Source organism: Cyprinus carpio, chromosome B3 (genome assembly GCF_018340385.1).
Source record: "Cyprinus carpio isolate SPL01 chromosome B3, ASM1834038v1, whole genome shotgun sequence".
Classification (NCBI taxonomy): Eukaryota; Metazoa; Chordata; class Actinopteri; order Cypriniformes; family Cyprinidae; genus Cyprinus; species Cyprinus carpio.
The window spans coordinates 43,548,905-43,567,737 of record NC_056599.1 but is presented as its reverse complement, the minus strand read 5'-3'; the positions used below and the strand labels follow the sequence as shown (position 1 = coordinate 43,567,737).

Genomic DNA, 18,833 nt, shown 5'->3' with positions numbered 1-18,833 from the left:
TTTATTCCGTCATTTTGCTTTGTTTGATGTTTGATTCATCACAGGTCTTGATTAGTCATGGGTCTTGATTAGTCATGGGCATTTATGCACATGTGCACTCTTAAAAAACGGCACTTATAGTAGATGCCAAAAAAAATACAAAATTAAATGTAATATAATATTTTTAAAATACAGATAGAATGGAAGATACAGATAGAATGTAACTGCATGTAGTACTGCCTGCGTTGCACCTAAGAGCATCATTTATTTCTGCCTATATGTCTTACAAGAAACTATGCTTCTAACCACAGTTTGAGAGCTGTATTTCCAACCACACAAGTTTTTCAATGCTGTTTGGAATGTTCATTTGAACTATGGTTTCGGGAAACATCTAATCATTAAACTTTGTTGGTAATGACGGAATTTGCGACCATAGTTGGCTAACGATGCTTTTGGGAAACGCACCCCAGACTATGGTGTCGGCATGACCGTGGGACTGAGGATGTATACCGGTGGTGAAAGCGGTATTAAGCCCTGTCTCCTGAAACTTCCTGACGAACAGCTTCAGCATGTTCCCAAAGTGGAACGAATTGATCTGGATCCATAGTCAGTGCTGGTCTGGACCTCTGTTAGGAAATACACACTGAACAGTGGATATATTAATCCAGAAACTACTTCATTTGGACACAGGGTGTGAATGAACAAACAGGTGAGTATGGAAGGAAAAACAGTTTGAGCAGATGCGGGATGAAGAGTATAATAGTCCAGTATTGTCTTACAGATGTCGATGAAGTAGCATACACCTCAGCAATGGCAAGCAGGTAAGAATCAAGGGAGATAATCCTTAAGGCAGAACACAGGATATCCAAGAGTAACACAGGTGAGTATGGAGAACAGGTAAGTCCTAGTTCGAGGCCAGACACTCATTGGCTATGTTTACATGCACAATTTTTGGTTAAATTGGAGTTTTTTCGTTGTTATTTTTGTTTCTGAATGTAGTGTTTACATGAACGCTTAATGAAGTGATCGGGTTGATTTTTAATGGCAATAAAGACAATAGAGATTCTAGCATTTTGATGCCTTGAAGTTCCCTGATGTGGATGATTGGAAGCTTATTTTATCTTATTCTTTATTACTTGTTTAGTAATTTAATGCGTTTTTTTGTATTATAAAATTATGTATTATAACTGGACCCACATCTCTTGTCCTCACTGTAGAAGTGAACCTGTCTGACCCAGTCATACTTTGAGATCTATCAAATATTTCCCTGGATGGAGGAATTCCCGAAAGTCATAGTCAGTTATTTCTTTAAAGACCATCATTTACATCATCTAATGAATAACGGTAAAACTGTCCCTTAGAGTTGAAAATTACTTTTAATTAGGCTTATCATTTCTGGCAGTGATGCAGAGGGCAGGTGCCAACAAGGAAGTTTGTTAGTGAGTAACCTTATATGTTGATGAGTAACAAGTGATTTGTGTTTGTGTTCAGCTCAGCTTGTAAGTACAATCATGATCGTTGCTGGGGCTTTGCAGAAGCGTGTGAAAGCATATGGAGGATGGCGAAGTGTAAAACAGACTGCATTGAAAGGCCTCTCTCTCTGGCTTTTGAAAAACTTGGTTGTGTTGTTGTGGTAGGCATCCATGTTGTATTTCTTTTAGTAGCTTTATATGTTGCAGCTGCCCTTGGAGCTGGTTTTGTTTTTCTTCAGGAGATGGAGGCAAATGATATTGAAGACCAGTTTCACGCCGATCAATGGACCTGCCAAGCTGGAGAGAGCATTTGTGGTGGAAACTTTCCCACAATCTGAAGAGTTTTCTCAGTTACGGCTCACGTCTGATGGCACTTATGCCTCTCTGATCATCACAGATTTGCATGGAGAAAATATATTAACTGTACCAGCTTTCAATGACATTATTGAGTTAGACAGACAAGTGAAAAAAATAACAACAGGAAACACTTTTGAAAACCTCTGTGCCAAAACAAAGGGAAGGTGCATGTCAAATGCAATTTTGGACATTATCAATTACAATGCTACTGAAATAGTTTCTTCAAACATAACATATCCGATGAATAATAACATGTTTTTGGGATCAAGTATCGGCGGTGTAGAGCTAAAGCCGGATAGCTCCGAGATATCCAGTGCAAAAGCGGTAAGGCTTTTTTATTTCCTAGATGAGGAGAAGACAAAGGAAAACTCTTACTGGCTTGATGGCTTTCTCAAACTCCTCTCAAACTATACAGAGCAAAAAACGGTAAGTCAAAAAACTAAATGTGAATTGTGTGTTACATCTACTCATATATAAATACCTGAATACCACTGTGTGTGTAAAAATATCTCACATAATCTTAACAGTGTTGTAGAGTAAATAGTTCTATACATTTAATGGCTTTATGTGATTTAATTACAAAATAAATGTAGCTGTTATCAGTTACAGTTACCGAGTAGAAATGTGTAACTAAATTACAGTTACTTATGAAAATGTTAATGATTACAAAGGGGGATACATCTGAATATTTTCACACACACACATTCACATTCAGATTTAATTGATTTTTTTTTCACAAATTGCACTGACTATTCTTAAAATATGAGACATAAGGCCCTATGATTTTTCGTGAAAAAAAAACACAGATTAGTGGGAATCCAGTCATAAAAACGGAATTACTGTATAATGTGGAATATCACGGAATATGCAAAACATTTTGGATGAATAGATCAAAAGTAGGTCCGTACACTTGTGTGTGTGTATATTTAGCTGCAATAAGACTATATATGAATCCTGCATGTCCTGCATAAATGAATGGTGCAGACGTGTGGTTTCGTTTATTACACACTGTAACGCGCATTACTTGCAGGGAGTTATTAATAAAAAGGTTGCGTCAGAAGCCATCCTAAATTTGATCTTACAATCATCTCTCAAAATATGCATGCAGACCTGCCAACATGTACGCTTTTGCCCTCAAAGTACACTGATACGATTTTGTTACTCTAAACTACGCAAAAACCTATAGGACCTGTCCATGCGCAGTAAACAAGCAACAGAAAAGATGAAGAGTTCAAACCAATCAGAGCGTTTTTTTTCTTCGGTTTTGCATTAAATAATTTCCATGCATTTTATTCCGCTCCAAACTTGCTCTGTTTGTGAGTCCATAAGTCTATGTGCTGAGATGAGGAAACGCCTCCCCGTTTATAATATGCATCTGAAACAAAACACACAGAGCATCTTCCCTTGTAATGAATTGTAATACGAAGTGTTTCTAAACCTGTTGTTGAAAAAACAAAAGAGAACATTATAACTTACTCCACAACATCAGATGTATGTTAGAAATAACTTTTGTCCTGATCTGATGTGGCTTCTTATCACAGAATGACGCAGAAATATATTCTATTCTTATACTGTATAAAAGATGATAAAAAGAGATGATAAATGTTGATTATAAATATACTTACTATTAAAATAACCGAGGTGGTTTTAAGAGCACTGGTAAACTTCGTCGCAGTTGAGTGTTCATAGTCTTAAAGGGATACTCCACCCCAAAATGCAAATTTTGTCATTAATCACTTTCCCCGTCCTTCAAAACCCGTAAAAGCTCTTTTTTTGAATTTATTGTTGAATAAGTACTGAATGTACTGAAAAAAGTCATTATTTTTGTTTCTTCACTTACAAAAAGTGTTCCCCGTCGCTTCATATAACCCTGATTGCACGTCTGATGGGAGGGGAGTATTTTGGGGGGGTGTTTATTGATGGATTGTTCTGACGATCACTGTTATTTACTTGGCAGTCTATATGGGACAGTCCACAGGCCTCCCGGTTTTCATCCAAAATATCTTAAATTGTGTTCCGAAGACAAACAAAGCTTTTACGGGTTTGGAACGACATGGGGGGAAGTGATTAATGACAAAAATGTTAATTTTGGGGTGGAGTATCCCTTTAAAGGGGTCATCCGATGCTACATGCACTTTTAACAAGTTTTTTGAACTGAAATATGTGTTGGCAGTGTGTGTACACAACCACCCTCTAATAATAAAAATCCTACCAGTGTTTTTTTAAGGGGTCATATGATGCGATTTCAAGTTTTCCTTCTCTTTGGAGTTACAAGCTTTTGGTGAATAAAGAAGATCTGTAAAGTTGCAAAGACTAAAGTCTCAAACCCAAAGACTTGTCCATGTCCTCCTAAAATGCCTTGTTTAAACACGCCCCCACATGTCTATGTCACGATGTGGGAAGATTTGCATAACACCGGCAAATGTTTAAGCAAAGAAAGAAGGTGTAACTTTAATTCTTGCTGTTGGCCGTCAGCGCTATGCCGGGGAGACGCTGTTTTTGTTGTGAAAAGCGAAAATACTTTGTTTGGCCTTTCAAAGAGGACACAACTAGAAATCAGTGGTTATGTTGTATTTACAACACTGTTGCAGAACAGTTCAAACCAAATATTCAGATGTGTGCAACGCATTTTATGGAGGACTGTTTCCCTGATCCTGTCAGAAAAGACTACAATGGCTGGCGCTTCTGACTCAGACTGTATGTACGTTTACATATGTAAAGGATTTGCCATAAATGATTCAAATGCAAGTTCTGAGCAGAGTAGAGCAGCGGTTCTCAATTCCAGTCCTTGCGCCCCCCTGCTCTGCACATTTTATATGTCTCTTTTATTGCTTCAGACGTTTTTTCTATTCGAACGTAAGTGCCCTGCAAAGTGGACATTACAGGATATTCCGCTATGATTCCAGTTTGGTAAAAACATATGTTCCATTCAAAGTCCATTGAAGTGTGCGAGACGTGAATTTAAATTGTATTTATTTACAGAGGTATATGATGTCACAACTACCATTGAGAAATTTTAACCAAACTATATTCCACCCTCTTTCATCAAGGCCCTAAAGAATCATATCAACTTGTGGAAATGGGCATCGGATGACCCCTTTAATGTTCTCTTTGAATGTCACATTCAAAGCATTTCTATCTAGCTGGGGGGCGACTGCGGGTTTATCCTCTGGTTATCACCCGCAGACTAACGGCAGGCTGAGTGTGCTAACCAGGATTTGGAGAGGGTTCTGCGCTGTGTGGCGTCCTGCAGAACCGTCTTCTTCGAGCCCCAGATTAACCATGGTCGAGTACGCACATAACTCCCCCCCAGTCTCTTCTACGGGTTTGTCTCCCTTTCAGTGCTGTTTAGGCTACCACTCACCATTACTCCCCTCCCAAGGATCCGACGCTGTTGTTCCATTCACGCATGCATTTATTCAGAGGTGCCTCCATACTTGGAGGATCGCAAAGAAACCTTCATTCTGACTGGCGAGAGGAACAAGGCTTTGGTGGGACCGTCACCGTACTTAGCCCCAACTTTACGTGTGCGGTCAGAAGGTCTGGTTGTCTTCTCAGGACCTTCACTTCAGACTCCCTTCACGTAAACTGGGACCCAAATTCTTTGGACCATTGTTTCTAAAGTGCTCAGTCCTGTGTCAGTGTGACTCAAGTTAACCCCCCTATTTAAGAACATTCAGCCGTTTTTACATATCTTAGATCAAGCCCATTTTTTCGCTCCTCCCTATCAGTCCCAGACCTCTGGCCCCCACCTCCCAGGTGTATACAGACCAGTAAAACTCCGTACACACTGGACAAATCTGGGAGTATTTACTGACCAGAAACGAGAACACCATGGTCTGTATACTGCCAAATATGTACCAATTCGGATGTATGTTACTGAGGTATTCTTTCCGTGCAACAGCAATTCACACCTTTGTGCCACTGTTCCCTCCCCTTTTGGTCATGTTTAACTGGATTGGCTGATTTGAAACTAAACCCACCCCTAAACCAGACAGCTTCCTCCAAAAGTAATTTCATTGGTAAACTTGTGATTTATCCCACCCAAAACCTTTGCAGAAAAGTGACTTTATTGGGTACATTTATAATATATCCCTCCCAGAAACCTTACAGGTTAATAATGTGATTGGTTGCCGACCAGGTGGGCAGATTGATTGGTTGTCTTTATTAGTTGAAAATAGTAAATAGTATTTAAAACATAAAAATAATCAGAAAACAATTTCAACAGAAAACAACATTTAAAAAATACATCTACTTTGAATGAAAGATTTCAAACAAATGCTGTAACACATTAAATCAAGTGTCCCAGTAAACTCAATTCCTCATTTTAGATTCTGTGTGCATCCACATCAACATCTTCCACATCTTACATTGAGCTCCACCATTTCTGTCCTCTACAATGCTCTTTCTGTGTTTGTCTCCATTGACCAACAACTGCAAAATAATTGTAATATTGACAATAATCATTACAGACTAATAGCCTATTAAAGAAGTTACTGTTGTGTCTCGGGTTTTTTTTTTTTTTTTTTCACTCCACAACCGTGATTGAGTGTTTCAGTGGGCCCTTCTGGACTGAAACTATGAAAACTTCTTCCTCATAGCCCATCATAATTCCTGCAGAATTCCTAAATGAAATAAAACGTGTTTATTAAAGGAAAAAAATATTTAATTGGATAGGTGAAACAATACAAAAATGGATAAAACGTTGCAACAAAACTTCTGAATTTATGTACCATTTATAATCTCTGAAGATAAGTTGACCCAATCTTGTGTGTAGGATACTGTAGAAAAGAGGAAACATTATCTAAAAATTACAGTATAAATATAGTTGTTGTTGTTGTTTTTTGAAAATATTTATTTTTGGCATTTTTTGCCTTTATTGTGCTAGGAGAGATCAGATATGACCAGTGTTGGGCAGTAACGCGTTACTGTAATTTGATTACTTTTTTGGTAACGGCGTAATTTAACGCATTATAATTTTCAAAATAGTAATTAGAGTATAGTTACAAGCTGAGTTCTCTATACATTACTGCAGCATTACATTGCTGGCAGAATGCAGTGTTTTATAATCTAGAGATAGTAAAAAGGATGTAGCACATGCACTGTCGAATTATAGACCTGCTCTCCCACGAGATCCGACGCAACAGAGCGCAGCGTGGGACAAGACTTGATAGGCGAGTGCAGAGACTTGTGTGTGTGCGGGATGCGGGAGAATAAAAGGATTCATGGAACTCCCTCAAAATAGAAATATCTGAACATAAAATATCTAAAACAAATTAATTGTTATTCATCTATTGCACAAAAGCAACATTAACTAATATAAAATATAAACAATTAACAGGCGCAAGTGTATGCAGAGTTTTCTATTTAGGATATAACATGTGTTTTGCAGCGTTGAGCAAGGCAGTGCTAAAATTTGCGTTCTCACAAATCCTCTCATTATTACTAACGAATTGTAGACATTATGAAAGATTCATTATGCATATATTTATTTATCTGTTTATTTATTTATTAACAGAGATTTGTGAGATTGCGATGAACTGAGATGTCTTTTAGAGATTATAAATGCTGGCATTTTGCCGTGCTAAACCATGCACGCAGCAGCCCGCCTGCTTTATTTAAAAATAACAGTGTTCTGTGAATGTTGATGCTTTAATAACAAATATTTATCGGGAGCATGTATGCTGGGATTTCATAAATTTCATAGAGAAAAAAAGTAATGTAACTAGTAATGTAACTAATTACTAATTACTTTTGAAATAAAGTAATCAGAACAGTAACGTGATTACTTTTAAAAGGATCAGTATCAGTAATCAGTAATTTGATTATATTTTCTAAGTAAATTGCCCAACACTGGATAGTGTTTTCTTTTAAGTGGAGTGATTAGTTTTAAGTGGTTTGGTTTCATTTTACAGAGTAACTTGCGGAAACACGGAAAGCTTGTAGCGCAACGGCGCTGTATGTGTGTGTTTGTGGGGGGTGAGGGTGTAGGTGTGTAGAGGTACTGCTAGAAAAACCACTTCTCCTGATACACCAGTAAAGGACAAGGTCTTAATATCGGTGAAATAATATGGAAAGAAGAATAAAACTGGGGAGAGAAAATGCCTTTAAATTATAAAACATACATATTACAGTACAGGTCAAAAGTTTGGAAACATTACTATTTTTAATGTTTTTGAAAGAGTTTTCTTCTGCTCATCAAGCCTGCCTTTATTTGATCAAAAATACAGAAAAATATGTAATATTGTGATATATTATTACAATTTAAAATAATTGTTTTTAAATTTATTATACTTTAAATTATCATTTATTTCTGTGATGCAAAGCTGAATTTTTTTAGGATCATTATCACATGATCCTTTAGAAATCATTCTAATATGATGATTCATTATCAAAGTTGGAAACAGTTCTGCTGCTTAATATTTTTTCAGAACATGTGATACTTTTTTAGGATTCTTTGATGAATAAAAAGAAAAAAAAAAATAAATAATAATAAAGAAGCTCTGTTTTTAAAATATAAATATTTTGTAATAACAATATACACTACTGGTCAGTAATTTGGGGTCAGTTTTTTCTTTCTTTTTTTTTTTAAATAAAATCAATACTTTTATTCAGCAAGGATGTGTAAATTGATAAAAAGTGATAGTAAAGAAAATATATTATTAGAATTTTTTTTTTATTTTTGAATAAATGCAGTTCTTTTAACCTTTATTCATCAAATATATTAGACAGCAGAACTGTTTCCAACACTCATAATAAATCAGAATATTAGAATGATTTCTAAATGATCATGTGATAGACTGGATGTTACATGTGACACTGAAGGCTGGAGTAATGATGCTGAAACTTCAGCTTTGCATCACAGGAATAAGTTTTTTTTTTTAAGTATATTCAAATAGAAAACTATTATTTTAAGTTGTAATAATATTTAACAATATTACAGTTTTTTCTGTATTTTTGATCAAATAAATGCAGGCTTGATGAGCAGAAGAGACTTCTTTCAAAAACATTAAAAATAGTAATGTTTCCAAACTTTTGACCTGTACTGTATGTTCTCTAATAGTTCTGTCAAAAATATAAGGCTAGCTATATTTGAGTTCAATAATAAGACTATTTTGAGGCTGTTTTGTGAAACATCCCTGGCTCACCCCCTTCCTCCACCTGAGAATTCAATTCAATTCAGTTCAAGTTTATTTGTATAGCACTTTTTAAGATACAAATCATTGCAAAGCAACTTTACAGAAATTAAGTTTCTACAATATTTAGTAGTAGCTTATCAGTGATGACTGTCAGTTTATGTGCATACGGCAGAAATGTTCAGAAAAATCAATTAAAGACATAAACAGACGATGAACACTATTAACAGCAGTTATTATATGATGCAATCAAAAATATATCAAAATTTGGTAGTTCTGTATGTTGTTTTAGGGTTCACATCATCTGAGGTCCTCTTAGGGGTTGGTATCATCTCTTCTCAGGTGTTCTGGATCCAGACTGGAGCTTGTGTAAAATCCTAGTTACCACGGGATGTAAATCCCAGCAGAACAGAGGAACAAATAGAGACATAATTAGCGTAGCTGCTGTTCCAGCTAAGCAAAAATAATGTAGTTTAACCCAAGCTAAAGAATAATAATGTGCATTTGATCATATTATGAGATGCATTATTTGAATGCTTGGCCAAAGAGGTGTGTTTTTAATCTAGATTTAAACGGAGAGAGTGTGTCTGAACCCCGAACATTATCAGGAAGGCTATTCCAGAGTTTGGGAGCCAAATGCGAAAAAGCTCTACCTCCTTTAGTGGACTTTGCTATCCTAGGTGCTACCAAATGTCCAGTGTTTTGTACTTACTGTGAGGAACACGGTAAGTAACTTTAACTGCTGGTCATTAACATATGAAGGGTCTGACAGCCACCAGCAGTGTTTCAGCTGTTCATGTCCATGAAACTTCACAGATTCCTATATATGTCCATGTACACTGGAGTATGTGGGTGTTTCTGGAAATGTACTTTTCTGCGTAACTTGGCTCATGTAATTTCCACATACATCTGGCAAACCTGAACTTACACGGCAGTTTACCATGCACAGATATTACCAGATTGACCATTTTCATGCAGTGGTATGGAGCAAAGGCTGTGAATACTTATGTACATGTGTTTTTTTTAGTTTTTATTTTTAATAAATGTGCAAAGATTTCAAACACACTTCTTTCATGTTGTAGAATTTTGAGGACAATAATGAATTTTAATCCATTTTGGAATAATGCTGTAACAATAAAAATTTGGAAAAAGTGAATCGCTGTTATTTTTTTCAGATGCACTGTATACTGAACAGTGATTTGTGTTGAATTTCTACAGGTCCATGTGTCTTACTTTACATAACTATCAAGACAGAATGAGTTCGAAATCAAATTCAGACTCTGTGATCCCCCTTTTTCTCTGCAACATATGCCCCTGGCCATTAACATTTCCGTTCTGTCTTGTTTGAGGTATCTCTAAGAATTAAAACAAATCAAATAACCACTAATATTTCAATCTCTAGCTTTGTCATTTATCCCTTGTGTCCTTCCAGGTTAGACTGTGTCAGGACGAAGGTGTGGGTGGCCTTGTTCGGTGTTCTCTCTGCTGGTAGGGCTGTGTTGGCCAGCTTTGGACTGCTGCTGTTCTGCGGGATGCCATTTGCCATGACTGTGGCTTCAGCCCCCTTTCTGATTCTCGGTAAATTTCATTCATCACCTACTAGGTGTCTCACAGCTGATGTTCCTGGGCTCACAGTCTCTGCTTTCCTCCAGGTGTTGGTGTTGATGACATGTTCATAATGATTTCCTGCTGGCAGAAGACTGAAGTTCATAAAGCTGTTGAGGTTCGCTTAGCAGAAACGTATAAGGAGGCCGGCGTGTCCATCACGATCACCACACTGACGGATGTGCTGGCGTTCTACATCGGCCTCCTGACTCCATTCCGCTCAGTTCAGTCTTTCTGCATGTACACCAGCACAGCTCTTCTGTTCTGCTACATCTTCAACATCATTTTCTTTGGTGCGTGTCTTGCATTAAACGGGAGACGAGAGAAAGGCAACGACACTGGCTGACTTGCATGAAAGTCCCAGAAGCCAGTGGTGATGCTTATTGCTTGTTGTGTTGGTGGTGCTTATGATAGAAAGCACACGTAAGTAGTTTGAAATGCCAATGGATTCATTCTTTAAAAAAGTATTACAGCCCATTTCTGACAAGAGTGTGGGTGAAGGTGCTTGTGTGTCTGATCTATGCCGGGTATTTGGCAGTCGGTATCTACGGGTGCTTCCAAATACAGGAAGGTCTAGATCTGAAACATTTAGCAGTAGACGGCTCATATGTTGGTGATTACTATGATAAAGAAGATGAATTCTTCTCTGATTTTTGTCCTAATGTCATGTTAGTTATAAAGGATGAGCATTTCCAGTACTGGAACCCAACTGTGCGTGAAAGTCTTGATTTGTGTTTGGAAAACTTTCAAAATCTGACACTGGCACAGACTCAGACCTTCCACCTATTTCTTGGCTTCATGTATATGTGCAGTTTGGGATGAATTCCAGTTTTGATGTAGACAATGAAACACAAGTTCAAAAGCCATTTAACTGCATTTCTTAATTATTCTGGTTTTAGCCAAGATGTTAATTTCACTAACAATCAGATTCAAGCGTCACGTATGTTCGTTTCAGTCGGTAAACATCCGCACAGCGATCGATGAGAAGAAACATGCTGAATGCGTTTAGAGAAACCGCAGTCGAATGTGGGAAGTTGAAGACACCCATTGAATCTGATTGTGTACCACCCCTGCATTCATCTATTTCGACCAATATGCAGTCATTATCAGTAATACAATCCAAAACTTAGTGGTTGCTACATGTGCAATGTTAGTAATTTCCCTCCTGTTGATCCCAAACCCTCTCTGCTCTCTCTGGGTGACGTTTCCATTGCATCTGTCATTGTGGGAGTGGCCGGTTTCATGGCATTATGGGATGTTAGTTTAGACTCTGTGTCTATGATTAATCTTGTCATCTGTATCGGGTTTTCTGTGGATTTCTCTGCTCTCACATATCCTATGCTTTTGTGTCAAGTGAAAAACCTCAGTGAATGAGAAAGCCACGGATGCCATCACTAAACTGGGCTATCCGATCGTTCAGGGGGCCGTGTCCACTATCGCAGGTGTGGTGGTTCTTGCGGCTGCTAAAAGCTACATCTTCAGGACCTTCTTCAAAATCATGCTCTTAGTCATTCTTTTTGGGGCCGTCCATGGCAAATCGTATTCATACCTGTGTTCCTAACCTTCCTCGGCACTTGTAGTAATAGCCGTGTAAAGAATAAACAATACAGTGACACAAACAAACAGCAAGGTACTTTCCCAGTCATGGGTCAGGCCATGAAAGAAGGGTTTACTAATCCTGACTGTCCCTAACAGACCCTAAATATGAAAAAGAGTTAGGAAAATGGGACAAAACTTTCTTCTATATGTACAGTTTAGGTCTATATGGCACTTTGATTGGACCATACAAGAAAATCTGCTGCGTTATGTAATAACTTGTATATTTTTATGTGTTTTTTTTTCTAATCATCTCTTTCAGCTGTATGATTTTTTTTGGGGCAAATAATTTCCTTTAAAAATTATTCTTTATGCACTGCAGGTCTATTTAACATGCATGCCTATTCATTTTAACTTTGCACGTGTAATCTGTGCATGCATTTAAACCAGTTTATTGAATGTTAGGATTTTTATGTTAGAAATTAAAGCAATTTGAGCTCTGTGTAATTGTGTACAAGTGTCTTTATTGTGAATGATGTGAATGTTCTCTTGCTGCTTCTAAGGCTCAGCACCATGGCAAGTTGCAAGATTATGAGCTGAGGCAATATTTCGAAAAGAGCTGTGGTCTGCCTGAGGAACTTGTCACCAAACCTCTCTTTGTAAACAGTAACTTAAACCATCTATTCTGTAAAATATTAACTAACAGATCCTACCTGAAACACTAAACAGATAATAAGATGAAGAATTTACATTCAATTGTTATGCAATATGGCGTACAAGTAGCCAAACCATGTTCATCAGTCAGAAATTCATACAAAATAGGTAACACTTTAGTATGTGGACCAATTCTCACAAGTAGTTGCTTATTAACTTAAACACTACAACAAATATCTTACTAACTATTAAAAAGCGGTAAATTATGAGTTGAGCAAAGTTGTAGTTAATAGTGAATGTGTTACTCAAACTAAAATTTGGCCACATACATTAATGTGAATACTCAGGTCTAAAGCATAAATGGCAAGATCTGCTGTATCATAAAACAATGGAGCTGGGTGCAACCCTAAGTCAGTACAGTTATTAAACTATGTCTATTATAAACAATCTGCAAACTAGTTTTGTTTTAACAACTTTTATCTGTTTGTAATACATGGAGTCACATTCTAGCATTTCTCTTAGCACATACTTTTTCTTTCTAACTGTGCTATTTCATTTATTGTTATCAGTAGCAGGCAGTGGTAATGGATGAAAAATGTATAGCTTAGACCGGTATGCAATTGCAACCATAGCCAGAATCACTGTATCAGACAAGGGCTAAGCAACAGGGTGTGGTAAAGGAAACAAGGAGGCAACACAACAAAAAGACAGAGAGAGTAAAGGAGTTGCATCATACATAGTGAATGCATGGTCTTCACAATATTTAGGAACCCTTATGGAAAAAAGTTGTTTTCATTGCATTCAAAGGTAAAGGTTTTGTCAGGTCATGACCTTGCATACCCAGATGTGAGAGCGGTATTTTTCACATAATGTGTATATCATATTAATTATGACTCATTAGTTATGAAAGAAAATAACACATCAAAATTATTAACATATTTAACACATCCACCCCACACCAGACAAACATAAGTCATCTAACATTTCATACAGTTGATTGGTGACAAACATTATGCAGGACAACAACTCACTGTGTGATGTACCATATAGAATGCAGTTAAATGCCCTAAAATTCAAAATATTGGGGCAAAAAGCCCCTGTATGAGTTTTTGTCATATTAATATCATGTGATATAGAATCAGAAAGAGCTTTATTGCTAGGTATGTTTACACATATGAGAAATTTGTTTAGGTGACACAAGCTTCCACAGCAAAAGCAGAATGACAGTGACAAGACAAGACACAAATAATAAAAAAAGAGCTTTATTGCTAGGTATGTTTACACTAACAATATTCAAATAATATTTAAAGAGAAAGAAATACACAATATACAAAATAGACAGTAGAGTATGTTAACCCTGAAATGAGGAAAACTCTGGGTTTTCGGTTTCGAATGGAAGGTTTGCCAAACCAGAGAAAGCAGGGTAAATCAAGCCAGTTTCTGAAAGAAAGGTAACTTATACTCAGTCAGTTACCCTGGTAACTTACTCTACCTAACCTGGTAGGGAGCAGGTTTTCTTCAGTAAACCCAGAGTTTTCTTTAAAACATCAGAGATGCAGAGCACATTATAAGGATGCTGTATGCAGATTTTAAGGAAAGTGTGCATCAGTCTCAAACTCATTCTGAGATTTTATTCCTGGCAACAAATCTGTCAAAGAGGAGTTTCACTGGACTGTAAGTTGGTGTTGTAAAAACTGGTTTAAATGAGGCTAATCTGATAAATGACGTTCACTTAACAACTTTCTGTGACCTCTAGAAGTAACCCAATAATCAGAATTTCCTTCAGGAATGCATTGATGATATGCATATTCCCACCATCGCACATTATGGAAATGAATCAGATTACTGTATGGAATGGTAGGATGCCAGATTGAGGGGTATAGCTATGAGATGCCGTAACCACAGCTGTTAAATAAACTCAAATTATTCATAATTTATTTGGTCATCTTTATTTCCTACAAATACAAAAGCAACAGTTATTCTTTTTACGTTTGAATTTTAAAATTCTTCCAGTAGGCTACTTGATCATCTCCTCTTTAACTGTCAGTGGTGCTGGAGCAGGTTTCTCCCCCTTTTTTGCAAGCCTCTGCCTTCTTGCTGTCGACTGAGTACAAGTCAGGTGTTAATTTAATTACTCTAATTAAGAAATGTAACAGGTTGGATTAGAGAATATTTAATTATGTGAAAGGAGTGTTAGACTATGTGGACAAAAAAGCTGCAGCGCATTGAAATAGACACTGAATGATATTTAATGCCAAATGTTTGGAAAGTCATTTAGCCTACATCCTTGAACCTTTCGTGCTTAAAGGGGTCATATAATGTTGCTAAAAAGAGCATTATTTTGTGTATTTGGTGTAATGCAATGCGTTCATGTGGTTTAAGGTTAAAAAAACACATTATTTTCCACAATGTACTTTATTGTTTCTCCTCTATGCCCCGCCTTTCTGATTTTTACAAAGCTCATCGTTCTGAAAAGCGAGGTGTATTCTGATTGGCCAGCAATCCAGTGTGTTGTGATTGGCCAAATACCTCAAGCATGTGACAGAAATGTTACGACCCTCACCATACTGTGATGCTGTGTGATGCTGGAGTGACGATACAAAAACATTAAAACATTATAAACGAGGCATTTGTTGCATCCAGTGGGGACATAATTACGGATTATAATGACTTGCATCGTGTCACGTAAACATAAAACCATGTCTGCATTTGTGATCTGAGAAATTACAAACAATAAGCGCTACTCTACACTGCTCAAAACTCACGTTTGAATCATCAGTGGCAAACCAAATGTGACTACCCTGGGCTCCGCTTCGTCCACGGTGAAAGCAGATCCCGGCGATTCACAGTGTAAAGTTGATGTATTTCCTCAGTGACCAGCATGAATCAGCTCTAGGCAAGACAGGTATAAGTCTTCTATGTTCTTCTAAGTACATTTACATTACATTTAGTCATTTAGCAGACGCTTTTATCCAAAGCGACTTACAAATGGGGACAATGGAAGCAATCAAAATCAACAAAAGAGCAATGATATATAAGTGCTATAACAAGACTTGGTTAGCTTAAATACAGTACACGTACTGTAGCAATGGCTTTTAAATAATATAATAAATAAAATGATAAATGATAGGATAGAAGATGGATTGGGAAAAGGATAGAGAAAGGTCTTCTTTTTTTTTTTGCTTTTGTTAATTGTATAATAAATAAAAATAAAACAGATAGAATATAAAAAGATTAGAAAGCTAGTTAGATTTTTTTTTAAAGAATAGAATTAGAAGAGTGCTAAAGTTAGAGGGTCAAATAAAGATGGAATAGATGTGTTTTAAGTCGATTCTTGAAGATGGCTAAGGACTCAGCTGCTCGGATTGAGTTGGGCAGGTCATTCCACCAGGAGGGAACATTTAATTTAAAAGTCCGTAAAATGGACTTTATGCATCTTTGGGATGGCACAATCAAGCGATGTTGATGGTCCTTCATCCCGCAAGAAATGTCTGTTAGACAAGCTGAGATGTGAGCAGCTACCGTCGGATCATCAGGATGGAATGAGAGGTAGAGTTGAGTGTCATCAGCATAGCAGTGGTGTGAAAAGTGATAAGCCATGTTTATGGATGATTTTGATTATATGTAGACAGAGAAGAGAAGTGGTCCAAGAACTGAGCCCTAAGGCACCCCAGTAGTTAGATGTTGCGACTTGGACACCTCACCTCTCCAAGATACTTTGAAGGACCTATCTGATAGGTAAGACTCAAAACCACTGGAGTGCGGTTACTGGGATGCCCTTTTGCCAGTAGGGTTGACAGGAGGATCTGGTGGTTAACAGTGTCAAAAGCAGCGGACAGATCAAGCAAGATAAGTATTGAAGATTTGGATTCCACTGTTGCCAGTCTTAGGGCTTCAATAACTGAGAGCAAGGCAGTCTCAGTTGAGTGGTCCGCTTCTGAAGCCAGATTGGTTGCTGTCAAGGAGGTTGTTCTGTGTGAGAAAGGCAGAGACTTGGTTGAACACAGCTCGTTCAAGTGTTTTTTGCAATGAAAGGAAAAAGGGAAACTGGTCTGTAGTTCTCTGAAAGAGTTGTGTTAAGGGTGGGTTTCTTAAGTAGTGGAGTTATACAGGCCTGTCTAAATGTTGAGGGAAAAACACCAGTGTGGAGGGATATGTTAATGATGTGAATGAGTGCAGGTACAACTGTAGGAGAAATGGCTGGAAGGAGATGAGATGGAATAGGATCAAGCTGACAAGTAGTAGGATGATTAGAAAGGATGAGTTTGGAGACTTCTGCCTCAGGGAGTGAAGATAAGGATGTGAATGAGTGTATGTTTGCTGGTGAGATGTGCTTGACGGATTGTGGTGTGGAAAATTGTGCACTGCCTCATTTTTCATTAATAAAGTTAAAAAACATCAAAGTCATCAGCTATTAGAGTTGATGAAGGAGGGGGAGGAGGAGGATGTAATTGTTTATTAATTAATATGTAATTGTCTACGTACAGGTAAACATTTATATATATATAGTATATTCATATTTCAAAATCTGTCAGTAGGTTAGTTGTGTATAGGTACAGTGTTTATGTGAAGCATTTGTATAGTTTTGTATTTTTTTAGTTACTACTTTTTAGTAGCTACTTTGTGTTTATTTTATTAGTACAGATTTTATTCGAATGTTCGCCGGTTCCCGCCTCCTTCTTCCTGACTTTACAAGTATGTTTAAATGTTCGGAGGTTCGTGATTAGTTAGGGATATATTGTTGTATGGTTAAATGTTCGCCGGTTCCTGCTTCCTTCACGATCTATGAATGGCTGGAAGGGGCGGAGACTGCCAGTGGCTGCCCGAGGTGGTGGTGCTGGAACAATGGAAGATGAGGTGGGACGGAGAGATCGCTGCCACGCTCCTGGTTGAGGAGGGGTGGCTGCCATCTGAGAGGGGGGCGGAGGAGTCGGCCCTGTTCGCCAGGAGGCCGGAGCCTGCTGCCATAATTGGGGAGGAACAGGGAATGGGGGACTCGCAAACCGGCTGCCCTCGACAGGAGGAGCCAGGAGTACCCCCCAGCCTGCGAGGGGCGATGGGGGTATGTGATGAGTGGGGCGGGGCTGAGAGCCGTTGGAACGGAGCAAGGCCGGTGGAGTAATTCATAATGAGCAACACCTGCATCACTCACCGGTCTCGAGTCCCATGGAGGAGCTCCGGAAGGATAAAAGGAGGACCGACAACAGTGAAAAGACGAGAGAGGACCAGGCCTGGATTTTATTTTGTGTTTTGTTTCTGTTTGTGCTCGACAGTCCGTCCACGAGGGGCTGTTGTGCTACTTTGTGTTTATTTATTATAAAGTTTAATTTGAATGTTCGCTGGTTCCTGCCTCCTCCTTCCCGAGTCAAAATCTTGTCAGTAGGTTAGTTTGTGTATAGGTACAGTATTTATGGGAAGCATTCGTATCGTCTGTATTTTTTAGCTTATGTAAAGGTAAAGATTTATATAGAGTATATTTATAATCAAAATCTGTCAGTAGGTTAATTGTGTATAGGTTTATACTGTTTTACTTCATTGTTGTATGTCTGTATTTATGTAGCACTATGGTCCTGGGAGGCATGACATTTCGTACCACAGTATGTCCACACATTTAGCGGTATGACAATACAGCTCAACATGACTTGAACTTGGCATGACAAAGCGGATATCGTCCTATTATGAAAGGCCAAACAAAGTAGTTTCACTTTCACAGTGAAACACACAGTGTCTCCACCACATGGCGGTGGCGGCAACAACAATACTACAGCGACAATAAAAGTTACAACCTTCTTTCTTTGCGTGAACATTTCGGCATTATGCAATCTTCCCCACATCATGACGTAGCCATTTTAGGGGGGTGTGGTTGACTCTTAACTTTTATAAAGAATATCTCTTTGCATTTGAGACTTTAGTCTTTGCAACTTTTTTCAGATCTTCTTTATGCACCAAGAGCTTGTAACACTCCAAAGAGAATTGAATTGAAATTGAAAATCGCATCATATGACCCCTTTAAAGCGTTACCTTGATTGAATTGTGTTTTTATACTTAATTTTTTAGCTGCTGCCATGTTCTTGTTTCTTTATTTCTGTCTTTT

At 37.8% G+C, this 18,833-nt stretch overlaps 1 pseudogene; it reads left to right on the top strand.

The window, feature by feature from the left end:
• Window positions 1–1,508: 1,508 nt before the first annotated feature.
• Window positions 1,509–12,589, top strand: LOC109048679 (annotated as a pseudogene).
• Window positions 12,590–18,833: the final 6,244 nt, after the last annotated feature.